Source organism: Leptinotarsa decemlineata, unplaced genomic scaffold (genome assembly GCF_025532065.1).
Source record: "Leptinotarsa decemlineata unplaced genomic scaffold, Ldec_3_MD MMD2_tig00000008_RagTag_RagTag, whole genome shotgun sequence".
NCBI classification, from domain to species: Eukaryota; Metazoa; Arthropoda; class Insecta; order Coleoptera; family Chrysomelidae; genus Leptinotarsa; species Leptinotarsa decemlineata.
In genome coordinates this window covers 9,490,802-9,506,490 of record NW_027412537.1, presented here as the reverse complement: position 1 = coordinate 9,506,490, position 15,689 = coordinate 9,490,802, and the positions used below count along the sequence as shown (strand labels likewise).

Genomic DNA, 15,689 nt, shown 5'->3' with positions numbered 1-15,689 from the left:
GAAGAGAAGTTTATCGGGCTTAAAACCTCCCAAAATCTTCGCAAGCAAACTAAACTTCTCTGAAGAGGTGAAACACCTTGGTACTATAATCGATAGAAAGTTAACATGGAACTCTCACCTACAGAGTAGAGCAAAAGGAGCATATGTGGCCTATGAGCAATTTCGGAGGACTGTGGGACGCGCATGGGGTCTTTCACCCCGTGTTGTCACCTGGATCTACACTGCAATAATAAGACCTATGTTAACGTACGCATGGGGGCCGAAAGTTCTACAAGCAACGGCTATCCAAAAATTATATCAAATACAGCGACTATATTGTTTAAACATCACAGAAGTCATGAGAACAACACCAACCGTGGCAATGGAATTAATTACGGATCTGACCCCTCTGGACCTGTACGTGATGCAACAGTGATGCAATTGTACCCAGGTTTATGTTTAATGAACCCTTAAAATTCAAATAAAACTGAATACAAAGTCAGATGCTACAAACGCAATACGCATATATACACTCAACACTGAAAGGAGTTTGTGGTCAGAAGATCCCAATGGATACCGTACGGTGACTGTGTACATTTCTGGATTGGTTGTTACTGCAGGTTTTCCCTATAAGGACATTTTCAAACTAACACATGGTTTTGCACAAAAGCAACAAATACTTTCAGTATTTAATAAGTTAATATCTTTACGGAATTCTATACTAATCACTTTTGTCATTAGTATGTTTTGTTGTGTAGGGCTTTTCCTACAACTATGTTCCTAAGAGACATTTTATTTCGTTATTGATTTTTGATTTTTTATTATAATTTTTTGTTAGAAAATTAACTTTTCATAACTATTATCGAGCAGTCGGATAAAATATCCATCCGCTTGGGTTTCTTTATGTGAATTCCTTTCATTCATTTTATTTTTTAAACCGAGGCATTGAGTCATTCTGTTCTGGGATTTCGGTTGGGCTATTCCTAATTTTTATTCTCCTCGCCACGAGGTTTCACTATTTTCTGTTTGTTCGTTTTGTTGGTGTTGTTAATAAAATTTTATTATTTGTAAACGCTGCGTCCGATTAATTAATAATTCACCCATCACCCTCTGTCCCGACAGTTGAAAAAAGTTTTGAAGCTTCTGGCGTTCCCACCTCAGTAGTTTGATGAATCATATCATTTATACCACATAAACGTATTATTTCTTTCACATGTCCAGATTTAGAGTCTGATCTATCACTAAGTAATTTTATGGTATTGATGAAAATAAAGAACTCGTTCTCAACCAGATTCGAACAAAAACTTTGTTGCTACGTCACTGTCCCTCAAAGTTAAATGTTACCTATTCAAAGAATTGTTGCAGGTGCCAATAAACAAATTTGTTATTGTTATTCGAAAATTTTCAAACACGTTTGTAGAAATGTTTGTCTGTAGATTCCCCCACTCTTGCAGTATTATTGAGAATGACCCTAGCAATAACAACCTGAAGTCATCAATGAATGAATATATACATCATAATTCTGAATAATAAGAATCATAATCGAGTATCTATTACATAAATCGACAAACTAGTATGACAGCAGGATAGAAATACAAAAAGTCAACAAGTCAACATTAGTGTAGCTAAAAATGAATGAAAATTTGATTGACTAGTGAACGTTGAAACTTATTGCCTTCTGATAGCTGACAGCAAATTTTCTTCCAGTTTGTGTTTGCATGATCTACACATCATTGTTTATTTTGACTTTATTTTTAAACAAATTGCTTTCTTCCTTACTTCGGTCGGTAGCCAGGCAGTTCGACGTGGGTGCTTTGTTCACTCACTCAAATCCACCGCCGTGTTAGTCGGTGTCCAAGCCCCAGGCTGAACGATCGATTTTCACTTGTTATCGTCCAACCCTTCTTAGGAATCACACGGTAGAAGGTAAGACCTCATTAGTCCTTAGCTCGCATAAGTTTCGACTTCTGAGGGTTGTCGTTCATGCGACAGCTGGTTAATGGAAAAACAGATTTTAAACAGATTTTCTTGGAAGATTTCTACATTTTTTTCCCAAAAATTGATATCTCCTGAAAAAATAAATAACCCTTTCGAATTATTCAAAATCGGACCCTTCCAAATATTTCGAATAACTCCAATAATATACGACTCTTATTTCACCTAATTTCTTCCTGATAACTATGATTATTCATGAGCATATGTAAAACCAGTCATGATCATAGATCATAGCCTTTCTTCAAAGTAGTTGTTATTTCATATCAAACTTTCGTGCCAAAAAATATCCACTTTTCGTCAGGACAATTATTTTATTGACAATGTTAAATTTACATAAAAACTTCCCCTTTGTCAACAACACCATAACAACAATAATTCAACGGTAATAAGATCAAGAAAATAAATAATTCAAAACTAATCAAATAATCAACAGTAGTTCTGAAAAAATCTTGGAAATTTTCATTTGGTATCTGTATGTAACACATTTTTCAACCGACTTTCATAAATGTCATATAAATAAATAATACCTAGTTATAGTTTTTATTTCACACACCAACAACATTTTTCCACACAACAAACTAATATCTTTGATTTTCTCAAGCATTTCAGATCCTATGAATGGTTTAATTTCGTAAGCGATCATCGATCGATGATATTCGGAACCTCTCCTGATTCTTCAAAGCCGTTCCTTACGAGTAACCATTGATTGGTTTTCTCTCGAATATCTTCACCATCAACACTGTTGTTCCCCAGGGATCCATATTGCTCCAAACCTCAAAGACCAGTCGATTCAATATTTCAACTGAAGGCACATATGACTTCTTTCCAACATCAGCTGCTAATGCATTCTTCACCTACAAAAAGTTTTATATCTATAGATAGCTCAGGGTGACAGAAATTAAGTGGGATAAAATGTTTACAAAAACTAAGTATCATTTTTCTCTAAGGCCATAAATGCAGCAGAACAGTAGTGTTTAATTGAGACACTCTCAAACCTATGTTTTGGTTGTTTTCCGGATTGATACGTCAAGAGGAGTACTTCAACCACGCGACTGAAGAGGACTGCCGTAGTTGCAGTCGAAACGTTTGGTAATCATAACCAAAGAAGACCACGGCAAAACCCGGAAACCATCGAAAACGTTGACGCCAGCCGTGAAAGCCGACATTCCTCTATCAATTTCAAACCTAACCTAACTCAACTAAACAATTACTTTCAGTTCAGAAACAGAACCCAAACACAACACAATACTAGACAGCGCAGTTTCGACCCGCCATAGGTCCCATCAGTTGTACTAGGTTAGGCTGTGTGCAGAAGTTAAAATCTCATCCGCCTCCCCCAATTCCTACCGATTGGTCCTCAACCTGCTGATTGGCACTTTAACAAGATAAAAATCTGATCTCTTATGGTCGAAAGTCGGCCTTTGGAGGTGGTCTCTGGTTCTGCTTTGTCTCTCATGTGGAATCTGGGGTGCGTCGTGAAGATCACCCAGTACTGGGTTGAGGTATACCGGGAAGGCTTGAAGATGTTTTCGACATGGTTTCTCATGAGTGCATCCACGTACTGGGTGCTAAGATCCAGGTCCTGGCAAGGACGGATCCAGAGGGGGGGCGATCGCCGCCCCCCCCGAGACATCGCTCGTTCACCACCCAACGACCCAACATATCCTAAAATAATTAATTGATTTGTCGTATGTTGAGTTTCGTAGACAGGTAAACAGGTATAAAACCGTATGCGTAAAACCACACCCTCATCTCTCCTCCACCAACACCAACCTACCTAGTGTTGAAATAGAATCATTAGTGGTTAGTGGACTTTTAGCATTGATTGTGTTCGGTGTGACCAATTTACATTTTTTTAATATTTTGAATGCAGATGTTTTGGATTTTTCTCATTGAATTGCATCTACACTGTGTCCGTAAAGTATGGAACAAATTCATTTTTAGCTAAACAGGTCATTTTAAGAAATAATCCTGAAATATTAAAGTAATAATCTAATATACAGGTGAATTACGTTCGAGTAATGACGTCACCGTCATTTTTTTTAAATGGAACACCCCCATTTTGTCTCAATTTTCGGATTACTCTAGCTGAGCTGATTCCAAAAATGTATCACATGTTGATTCTAATTGGTACAGGGTGGACAAAAATACAGCAGTTGTGTGTGTATAAAGTAACGCGTAACATTCTTTATTAGGTAAATTAACAATATTATCAAAGATACTTATTGTCTAGCGGCAATTGGTTTAAATGTAACACCCCGTAGTTCGCTACATGTTTAGAGTAATAAAAATGAGCTGTTTCCAAACATGTTTGGTACTTTTGGTCTAGCAGACAGAATATGAAAGAAATTGTTTCTTATCTACATTTATAAAAAACATAGTCGTCTAGTTTTTTGTGAAATATCATTATTTGTTTAATAATTTATTAATGTTCAGTGACAGTTTAGTACTACAATATTTTTGGTATTCGTGAATATTCGAATGATTGCTTAGATTTAATTGGAAGTAGAAATGGAGTTAAGTGTAAAACAAAGAATTGAAATACTTATGATGATTGGGTATGGAGACAGATCGCGAACTCAGATGGAAGTGTGCAATTTGTTTAACGATAAATATCCAGAAAGACATATAACGCGTTTAACAGTCAGTAAGCTGGAAACGAAATTTCGAGAAACTGGTACGGTTGCAAATGTACGCAAATCAGGTCGTCCCCCTGCAAATGCTGATACAGCATTAGATGTTTTACTGAGTTTTGAAGAAGATGCGCACACTTCTGTTCGTAAAGTTAGTCGCGAAATCGGTGTTGGCAAAACAACGGTACACAAACTATTGAAGCTTGAAAAATGGCATCCTTTTAAAATCAAACTTGTGCAAGAATTAAACGAAGATGATCCCAATAGACGACTCCAATTTTGCGAAGAAATGATGGATAAATATCACCGAGACCCTCTCTTGATACAAAACATTATTTTTTCTGATGAGTCCACTTTCACGTTAAATGGTGAGGTTAACGTCAGAATTGTAGATACTGGGCAAAAGAAAACCCCCACTGGATGCGTGAGCATCATTCACAATACCCTCAAAAGGTAAATGTATGGGCTGGAATTGTACGAAATCGAATCATTGGACCTTACTTTATCGAAGGTAATTTAAACGGGGCAAAGTACCTTGAGTTTTTAAGGGGGTATCTCGTACCTACTTTACGTAATTCATTTCCCAGCAGACGTAATCCTGGAAGTTTTGATGAAAGTTTATGGTTTCAACAGGATGGTGCACCTCCACATTATGCTGTAGATGTTAGAAGGTACGTAGATGAAATTTTTCCGAACAGGTGGATTGGTAGACGTGGACCCACTGAATGGCCAGCGAGGTCACCAGATTTAAATCCTTTGGATTATTTTCTGTGGGGCCATCTGAAGAATGTTATTTATAAAACGAAACCAGCAAATATTGAAGATGTACAAGTGAAAATTCGAACAGAAATAAACAATATTACGCAAGAAACGATACACAAGGTTCAGCAAAAATTTGTACACCGTTTGGGTTACTGTCAAATACAGCAAGGGCTGCAGTTCGAACATTTAATATAAAGTCATGTATTCCAGCATATTCTGTCCGCTAAACAATAAGTATTTTTGATAATATTGTTAATTTACCTAATAAAGAATGTTACGCGTTACTTTATTAGCACACACACAACTACTGTATTTTTGTCCACCCTGTACTAATGGAAATCAACATGTGCATTTTTGGAATCAGCTCAGCTAGAGTAATCCGAAAATTGAGACAAAATGGGGGTGTTCCATTTAAAAAAAATTACGGTGACGTCATTACTCGAACGTAATTCACCCTGTATATTAGATTATTATTTTAAAATACGGTAAATTAACATCAAAAATCGACGTGTTTCAGGATTATTTTTCAAAATGACCGGTTTAGCTAAAAATGAATTTGTTCCATACTTTACGGACACAGTGTATAGTATTGGATTTTGACTTCGCTTTCGCTTCCGTTATACTGATTTATTATTTTTTGTGGATTGTTTTTTGGGATGAAACGAAACAAACAAACTAATTTGATGGACTTCATCATCACTAAACACAGTAAACCGAATGATTCTTTATCCACTTTGGGTAAGTAAAACAATAAACAATTAACTAGTGCACTTTCTATTTGACATACAACGAGCGAGTTTGAACCCTGAATTGGGTAAGCGGGTTAGCGGGTACATATCAAAATAGGCATACAAATAGCATGTGCGTAGGGTGGGCTGATGCAGTTATTTTTATATAGTTTGCCTTTCTTTTGCAGATAAGAATGTGGACAGTATTTCGCCTGGTGATCTAAAAAAAGCAGAGGACGAGCTACAACTGCAACAGCCTTCTACCAGTACTAGTATTGGCAACCAGAGCGACATCTGCCGACAAAATAGAAAAGGGGAAGTTAACCAAAAGGTATTTATCGAAGAAATACTTGGAACAATTTCCATGGGCCATCTACTCACCAACAGGAAGAGGATTGTTCTGCAAGTTTTGCGCAATCTTTAGTGGCGAGACAGCTGGTCATAATAAGGGACCAACATTAGGACTTTTAGTTAAAACACCGCTCAAAAAATTTAACAAATTGTCAGGAAAAGACGGCTATTTGAGTGGGCACCACTCATAAAGAGTGTCAAGAAATTGCCTCCTAATTTCTTTACCATTATCATAACCCGCAGGATGACGTCATTAATAAGTTGGAAACTACAAGAACCCAGCAAATTCAAGAAAACAGAAAGAATACTTCCAATTATTAAATCCATAATATGGCTCTTCGAGGAAGACGTGACGATGGCCCTATCGATTTAAGGGACGATAAAGATGGGGTTGACCACGAGAATCAAGGAAACTTCAGGGAACTGTTAAAGTTTAGGGTGGAAGCAGGAGACAAGATACTGGAAAAACATCTGCGAACCGCATCGTGCCGAGCAACCTACATTAGTGAAACAACTCAAAATATTATAATTGAATGCTGTGGGGAAGATATTGTGCAAAAAATTGTCTAAATATTTTGCTATAATTTTTGATGAAACAACAGCCATATTCAAAATAGAACAAACGAGCCTTAATTTGCGATACTTTTATAATGGAAATATCAGGGAAGATTTTATAAGGCTCATCGACTGTTATGAAGAAGTTTCTAACCATGATAAAGTAAGGAACTACGGTTAACTGGACAGCGACTTGGCGAAATCATAAGGAGAGCTATCTTCTCCATGGGACTTGACATAATGAATTGTGTGGGAATAGGAACTGACAGCGCCAGCCTGATGATATCTGACCTAAAGGGCGCCGTTTCGGAAGTTTTGAGAGAAGCAAATGCAGACTTCGAACTCCTTGCTTCAACCATGCTTTAAATTTGTCAATTTCGCAATCATCCAATGTCAGTTCTATAAGGAACGAAGTGGGAGTAATGAAATCTGTCATCAACTTCTTTGATCAATCGGCAAAAAGGCACAGGGAGCTGAATGTACCACTTACTAGTTTGTGTGAAACACGTTAGGTGGAGCGCCATGATTCTGTCATCAAGTTCCTCGAAAACATAAAATAAATTGCAGAAGCATTGTCTTCTATTGCAGAATGGCGGGATGCTAATTCGTCAAGTAAAGGTCAAAGTTTGTTGTGGTCCATAAGCAATATTCAATTTATTATGGCTCTCACCTGTCTGACTGATATACTTAAAGTAACAATTACTTTGAGTTGCGAATTACAAAATGAAGAAATGGACATGGTTACAGCTTGTGACCTTGTAGCAAATACAATTAGCGCTTTGGAAATAAATCGGTCGCAGAATCATTTCAACAATGTTTTTGCCCAAGCAATAAAGGTTGCTGAGGAATTAGGGGTAGAAATTACAATACCACGTATCGTAGGAAGACAAGTACATCGTTCAAACCATCCAAATACCACGCCCAATAAGTATTATAAGACCACAATATTTTACCGGCTTTATGATGAAGTTTCAGCAGATACCTTGGAAAGGTTTTCGGACGAATCATTAATATGCTTCGATTTGCGGCTACTTTTACCAGATATGATAGTTACTAAGGATGGAGATGCCGTAAATGAAAGAATGGAGACTTTGGTATTACGATTTTCCTCTATACTCTCCAATTGCGCTACTAGTTGGGAGGGAGAACTATTAATGTGGAGAATGAAATGGGTGAAAATAAAGAAAGCGGATCGACCAATAACCATTTGGGATGTTTTACCGCACACAACACTATTTCCGACTATTCAGTGCTTACTACAGATACTTCTCACTCTTCCAGTGTCTGTAGCAAGCGCTGAATGGACGTTTTCGTGCTTGAAGAGAACCAAAACGTGGCTACGAAACCGGATGAGTGAAGACCGATTAAATGGCCTTTGTTTATTGAATATGCATCGGGATCTAACACCAACTCCTGAAGAAATTCTCAACAAAAATCGTCACAGAATTGATTTTATAATATAAATTGAAATATTAAAATAGTTTGCTGCGCCCCCTCCCCCCCTCCCCGAGAAAAGCTTCTGGATAGGTCCATGGGTCCCGGTAAATGAATCGGTTGGGTATGCATCTGGCATTGTTAATGGCTACCCGCAAGCAGGTATTCATGAACGTTTGGATTTGGCGTCTGTATATTTCTGCGCCATGGCTCCAGGCAGCGGAGGTATGCAGGAAGATAAAGAGTAGCATTGTTTTGATTAGGAGTGTTACACTTGGAGATCCATGTTACTCCTGCGTCCGATGATAGGGTAGAGGTTGTGTCGAGCTGCTTTCTCCCGTCCTAACCTCTGTTGGATATGGAACCTAAATGTTATTTTTCCTTCGAGGGTGACTCCCAGGTATCTCGCTTCGTTGTACACGGAATCTCCTGTCCGTTGAAGACGACGTGTCCTTCAGATGTACCTTCCTCCAGGTACCTTCCTCGCCTGCCTCTTGTCAGGGTTGATACTAATCTTCCAGAGGTTGGCCCACTTCTCTAGTATGCCCGCTTGTTGTTGCAAGTATCATGTAACAAACGCGTGGTTTGTGGATCTCGTCAGTAGAGCTGTGTCATCCGCGTAAGCCAACTTGTTGAAGTCGTTCTCTGGCTTGGGCACGTCTGCTGAGTACACCGAAAAGAGGTGTGGGAAAGAACTGCGCCTTATGGGACACCTGCTCCAAGAAATCGCTTGGTGAAGAGTTCTTGGCACTGTCGGTCAGAACCAGATCCTACGATGTGGGTAGTTAGATATTTCATGTCGAAATATTTATTTTCTTTCACGTATGTATCTCCCCTCGATACAGTATTCAGACAAATTGTGAAAACATGTGGCCGTTCTGCGCTTCCGTAGTTAATACCCTGAGTAGGCCACTATTCTAGCACGTCTCCAGGAATCTGGATTATTGTGATATGGTCAAACTTTCATACAAATTAGTTGCATAGCTCCGGTTGGCTACAGTTATCTTATCTAAATATTCGCGTGCTTTTTTTCAACTCAACCGGTTTCTTAGAAGTAATACTTTTTAAACAGATAACCGAAAAAAAATTTATCGGTAAACCAGTAAATCTGTTGATAAAAACGAAATATCGAATGACGGAATAACGGTTGTTGTAGTGAGAGGGTTAGTTTCAACTAGCCTATGTTTCTGAATGAGATCTGTCGGATATTTTCAGAATCCATCATTCTGACCTCGGAGTCCATTTGAAAAACTTCTTCCACGTAACACGCTTCTCGATGATCATTTCACCAACCAAGATGGTATCGTCACTAAGCAATTTTACAAAACCGCAACACGTGTCCCGCCTTAGAATGGCTTCATCGGGCGTGTCTTTACGCCCGAAGAAGCCATTGTATGGCGAAACACGTGTTACTTTTTTGTAAAACTGTTTGGTGAAAAGGTCACAATAAAATGTTTTTGAAATACGTTAGTTATGGATTTTCGTCAATTCCATTTTATATCTCAAGATGGTATCATTAGGAGATGAACCACTAATAATCAATAAATTCAATTAGCAACACTAGACTCTTCTGGACTGCAAAATGGAAGTACTACACTTCTTAGATTTCATAATCATGTCTTTTATTGTTATCTAATACTTGCTGAAGTTAACAAGCAGTTGTAAAAGAAATATTCGTTTGTGAACAGTTTTTAAAAATTTTTTACCACCCAACATCTTATGGTTCATATGAACCAACAATAAATTTAGGATTCGTCTTTTTTGCAAAGTCATATGGGAGCTGTCAGGAAAATTTCTGACAGTACTGGTATATGTAGACTTTTTACTCATAACATCTAAATATTCTAAATCATGTGTACATCTTATGAGTAAAATGTTTCAGAATGGTAACATCTGATTGTTATCAATTTATCAAACTATGTCTAAAGTTAATATTCGAAAAATGTTGAAAAGAGAACAGAAAATGCATCGTATACGAGTATGTATTAAATTCCAAGCACTTGGGAACTAATCGAACTTCCCATTTGCTTCTAGTTTAAAGAACGAAGAACTTTGAATCAGTATCTTTTCTCAGTATGAACTGATACCCTGAAGGTATGACATTTTCAAATAGTTGAACGTGCAAGTTCCCTAAAGACAAGCTTTTGGAAATTGTTAAGTCAGGGAAATATGAAATAAGCTGTGAGGACTGACAAAAAATATCGGTCCAACTTGGCGATTTTTTAAAACTCATTTCAAAGAACACGCAGCATTTATCCGATTTCAGCACCAGACACGTCTACTGTCTCTCAACATGCCTTGGTGAATAATCTAAAGTTACTGAAATCGGTTCATCACACTAGACTTTTCGATGTTTTCGATATACCTCAGCCAGAGAACAACTTCAACAAGTTGTCACTCTACTCGGACGACACAGCTGAACTGGCGAGATCCACCAACTAAGCGTTAGTTACAGGACACCTGTAACAACAAGCGGACAGACTAGAGGAGTGGGCCAACCTCTGGAAGATTAGTATCAACCCTTATAAGAGTCAGGCGATATTGATCACCTGGAGCAAGGTGCAACCGGAAGGATACGTCGTCTTCAACGTCTTTCCCTCGACAGAAAACTAACGTTCAGGTCCCATATCCAAAAGAGACTAGACTAGGGCTGGCGAGTTCTACAAAACCTCTACCCCACCATCGGACGTAGGAGTAACATGGATCTCCAAGGGAAACTGCTCCTAATCCAGACAATCCTACTCCCCATCGTCCTGTATGCCTCCATGGCCTGGGGTCAGTGCGCATAAATATACAGACACCAAGTCCAAACGTTCATGAACACCTGCTTGCCCAGATACATGCCCAACCGATTCATGTACAGGGACCTGGTTCTTACCACCCAGTACGTGGATGCACCCAATCCAGCGCACTGATTAGGGACGACCCCAGATTCCGCTAGAGGAACAAAGCATATGAGGCCGGCACACACATTCCGGTTCTAAATCACACGCATTTGTCCCCGAAACACCCCACTTGTTTTCAGCTAGGTACATGGGGCCACCATGCACCTTACTCACAGTCAGGCTTAATAAATGATCAGATAAGGGAGTAAACGTACTAGAGGGTGATTTCCCACCAAAATAGCTCAGATTTCAATGTTGCTGAAGTGCCAAGCAGCAGGTTGAGGACCACTCAGAAGTGAGTGGAGTGAACGGATGAGATTTTAGCTTCTGCACACAAAGTGGCGAAGATTGTATCTCAGGGCAGTCAACCCCGGGGGGGCATTGTGAATGTATTTGTGGTTCGGCCTAGCACCACCGATGCTGAGACCTAGAGCGGGTCGAAACAGCGCTCTCTGGTGTTAGATCATACATGTATTGTGTTTGGAGTCCGTATTTCAACTAGTTGCATTGCATGAAAGCTGCAGTGATAGACAGAGGACGAATCTCGTGGGCGGACGATTTCGAAGCTTGGCTTTGCAACTGACCGCCTTGGAGAGCCTCGTTTTATTTTCATATTTGGTTGAACCTTTGCTGCTGGTGGATTCTTGAACCATTTTATATAACGAATACAGCAAAACTGTTGAATTCGGGTTGAATCTAGTTCTTTGATGACTTATTTCATTTCTTTTTCAGCTCCGCAGAGGTTTGATCCATTATCAGAGTGTATTTCTGATGGATTACCTCTTCTACAAATAAATCTACGGATTGACATGATGGCAGAATCCGTAGTAAGGCAAGAAACCAGTTCTAGACTTAGTGCAAGCCTTGTGTGTAACTCAAATACGGACGATAAAATAATCGCACGTCAAAATATTGTTAGGAATCACACGTTAAAATGTAAGACCTCGTTAGTCCTTATCTCGCACAAGATTCGACTTCTGAGGGTTGTCGTTCGTAGGGGTGCGACAGCTGGTTAACGGAAAAACAGATTTTAAATAGATCATATTGTTTTATAAAAAGTATTCAAGGAATTATTTTATTTTTATTAATTTTTTTTTTGTATCTATTCGTTTTTCATTTCAGTACTTGATTTATAACGAATTTATAGTCTATACAAGATAAGGAAGGCCAGTATGGGAAAATCAGAAACCGTATAATATAGGATCCAGTTACTCAGATTGGATCTTGTTTTTGAGTTACGTTTTGGAATCAAAATAAATATAGTTTAAAAAACTAAGAAACACGCTTTCAAAGAACATCGAACTAAAAAGTTAAAAATATTTTTTTTTAATAAACGACGGGCGCTTTGTGCCATATTTTTTGTATTTTCCGTTCGTTATTGTTTCAAGCTTATTTAAAAAAATTAACTTTTTAGTTCGGTGTTCTCTAAAAGCGTGTTTTTTAGTTTTTTAAACTATATTTATTTTTAATTTTTTATTTCATCTAAACTTTAGGATTAATCACCTATATATTGTTTAGAAAAATGACCATTGATATTTTCCGATTCCGGAGAGGGAGCCTGAAAATTAGTTACCAAGCCCAAGGCAGCAGACGCGCAAACGAGGGTTACAAATAGGGCAGCAGCACAAGTGTTAATAAAAAAATACTTTTTCCAAATGAAGAAATACATGTAAAGTGAGTTCGAATTATATCAAGCAGGTTACGTACAGCGCCATCTGACCGCGGATAGATTAAGCAATAATGTCGAAATATCATGGAGTTACGTACAGCGCCATCTGCCCACGAATAGATCAAGCAATTCTGAATTTTGAAACGTCATTTGAATCAGCTCTGAAATTGAAAGCTGTTTTCTATTCAACCGACTCTCTCGGCTTCCAATTTTCCCATTTTGGCCATCCTCATCCTGAATTGACTATATGTTTATTTATTTCATGATTTTTCAATTTGCTTTATGGAATGCTCTAACATAGTGATTTTATAACGAAAAATCGAGTGTTTTAATCCTAGAACAAGCTAAACTATTAGGTTTTTGTGTAGAAACAGATGTATGGAACTCTTTGAAATGTTGTAGGTATTTTTAGTTAAATACCAATTTTTATTAAAATAATACCTACAAAATTAATATTCATCATTGGCAACATTGGTTTTTGCATTCGACAGTAGTACTGATCAAGTGAAGTAATGCAATTATACCTCATAAATTAGTATCGTTGAACGCTTCTTCTTAGTTAAAGATGGGCCATTTATGACTTGCTTCTTTTCCCATTCACAATTCCATTAGGTCTGCAAATATCGTACATAATAGTCACTACACTTGCTATCGAGTCGACCTCGTCAAGTAGATCTGCTTGACAGAGGCGGCCACCCCCGCACCCTCACGATTCATCATACCCCCTTTTCCTCCCCCGTCCGACCTCAGTGCCTTTGCCTGTTGTGCTAACCTTCATACACGTGCTCGGATCGAAAAGCCGTGGTGCTTCGCCTCCTCGCGCGTTCTATCGAGGACAACGAACAACTCTTTGAGCTCCCCCCTCCCACCGATAACGTATCGATCGCCGCTAAAATCCTTGGAAATTATGGCAGAAACTGCGACATATGTTTATTCATGATTAAAAAAGTACCTCATGTGTACATTTTACATAAATTTCGCAAAAACCAGCTCGTTTTGGAAACATTCGCGACCGAGAAAGGGAAAGTCTGCGCAACCGACGACGGTCGGAGATGGCCGATTGTCCCAGCCACCTTGACCAATCTCAACGTAACTTAAGTGCTCCGCGGTTTGGAATCCGAATTCTATTGCGAGCAGCGGAAAGGTTGAGTATAATGAGACGGATCTTCAGTTTTTATTTTAGATTATGAATAGCCGGTAAATGGCACAGTAGGCAATGCGTTGATCGAGTGTGGAAACGCTTCAATACCTCATGAGTTTATCATTTTCGGAGGTGGAGCTCTGACATGTTGATTTTGTATTTCAATTCTGCACTTTTTTCAAAAAATCATCTCATCTTACAAGGTAAGAATGTTTATTGACATTGCAAAGGGATGAAGTTCTTATTTCTGATTTTGGCAAGGGCAGGAATAAGTGCTAAGTAGTTATAAGGATCATCAGTAGGTCCACTCTTATAAAGAGGAATTATGAGAAAAGTCTTTAAGGTCGACGGGAACTCACCAGATTGAAAAGACAGATTGATAAGATGTGATAATACAACCAAAGTTAAACGAGGAAGAGTTTCATGGTTTGTTTCATGAAAGATATATCAACATTGCAAAGAAACTGTACAGGAATTGAAGATGACGTTACAGTGCATTCCTTTAATGTCCCCACCTTTTATTTTCTGAACGGGTCAAAAAATTGGGTAAATTTTCGTTATGTGGACACCCGGCGATTTTGAAAAAATTTTTGACTGTACTTACGTATTTTGATGCGTAGATTACCAATCCGAAAGAAAAAAGCGGCGCTCTCCCTTATTTAAAAAGTTACGGCCCTTCAAAGTTCAGAAAAGGGCAACTTTTCAGCCTTCTTTTTCACTAAATAAACTATTTAAAAACAAAAGCATTTATTCACGAGGTCACCTTTACACCTTATTCCTCCTTCTTTAACACTTTTCACTTCAATAATCAACATTTTTTCTTATAAAAATGTTAAAAAATGTACGGAGCTGCTTTTTGGTTACATATCACTGTATTTTACGTTTTTTAGGTTTATGATATGGTTGGTACGACTGATGCAGTCCATATTCCTGAAGTAATTCAAATGTTTTTTACCTTCATTCTTTAGATCGTAAATTGGTTTTTGGTGGTGTATTAGGAATTTGAAATAGTAGGCGACGGCAAATACCAACCGCTTTTTTCTGAAATGTCACTAGTAACTAACCTAAAAATAGAATAATGTCACCAGGAGAAGAATTCGTTTTTAAATTAAGTTTTTTATAAGAAAAATGTTGATTATTGAAGTGAAAAGTGTTAAAGAAGGAGGAATGAAGTGTAAAGGTGACCTCGTGAATAAATGCTTTTGTTTTTATTTAGTGAAAAAGAAGGCTGAAAAGTTGCCCTTTTCTGAACTTTGAAGGGCCGTAACTTTTTAAATAAGGGAGAGCGCCGCTTTTTTCTTTCGGATTCGTAATCTACGCATCAAAATACGTAAGTACAGTCAAACATTTTTTCAAAATCGCCGGGTGTCCACATAACGAAAATTTACCCCTTCTTCTGCATTTTAAAAATTGTTATCACATGGGAGGAATTACTCCAGAGAGTAATGCCATAGCTAATGTGCGAGTGAAACAGTGAAAAATACATGGTTTTAAGAGTTGTAAAATTAGTTATTGTTTTCAATTGTCGTAAAATGAATAAGGAACTACATAGTTTTT

At 38.1% G+C, this 15,689-nt stretch overlaps 1 long non-coding RNA gene across 1 annotated transcript; it reads right to left on the bottom strand.

Moving 5' to 3' along the window:
- Positions 1-2,500: 2,500 nt before the first annotated feature.
- On the bottom strand, positions 2,501-14,158 carry LOC141480702 (uncharacterized). Its single transcript, XR_012464505.1, has 2 exons — positions 13,516-14,158; positions 2,501-2,828 (listed from the first exon to the last, which is right to left on the bottom strand). It is a non-coding gene; the product is annotated as an uncharacterized lncRNA (long non-coding RNA).
- Between the last annotated feature and the right edge of the window lie 1,531 nt (positions 14,159-15,689).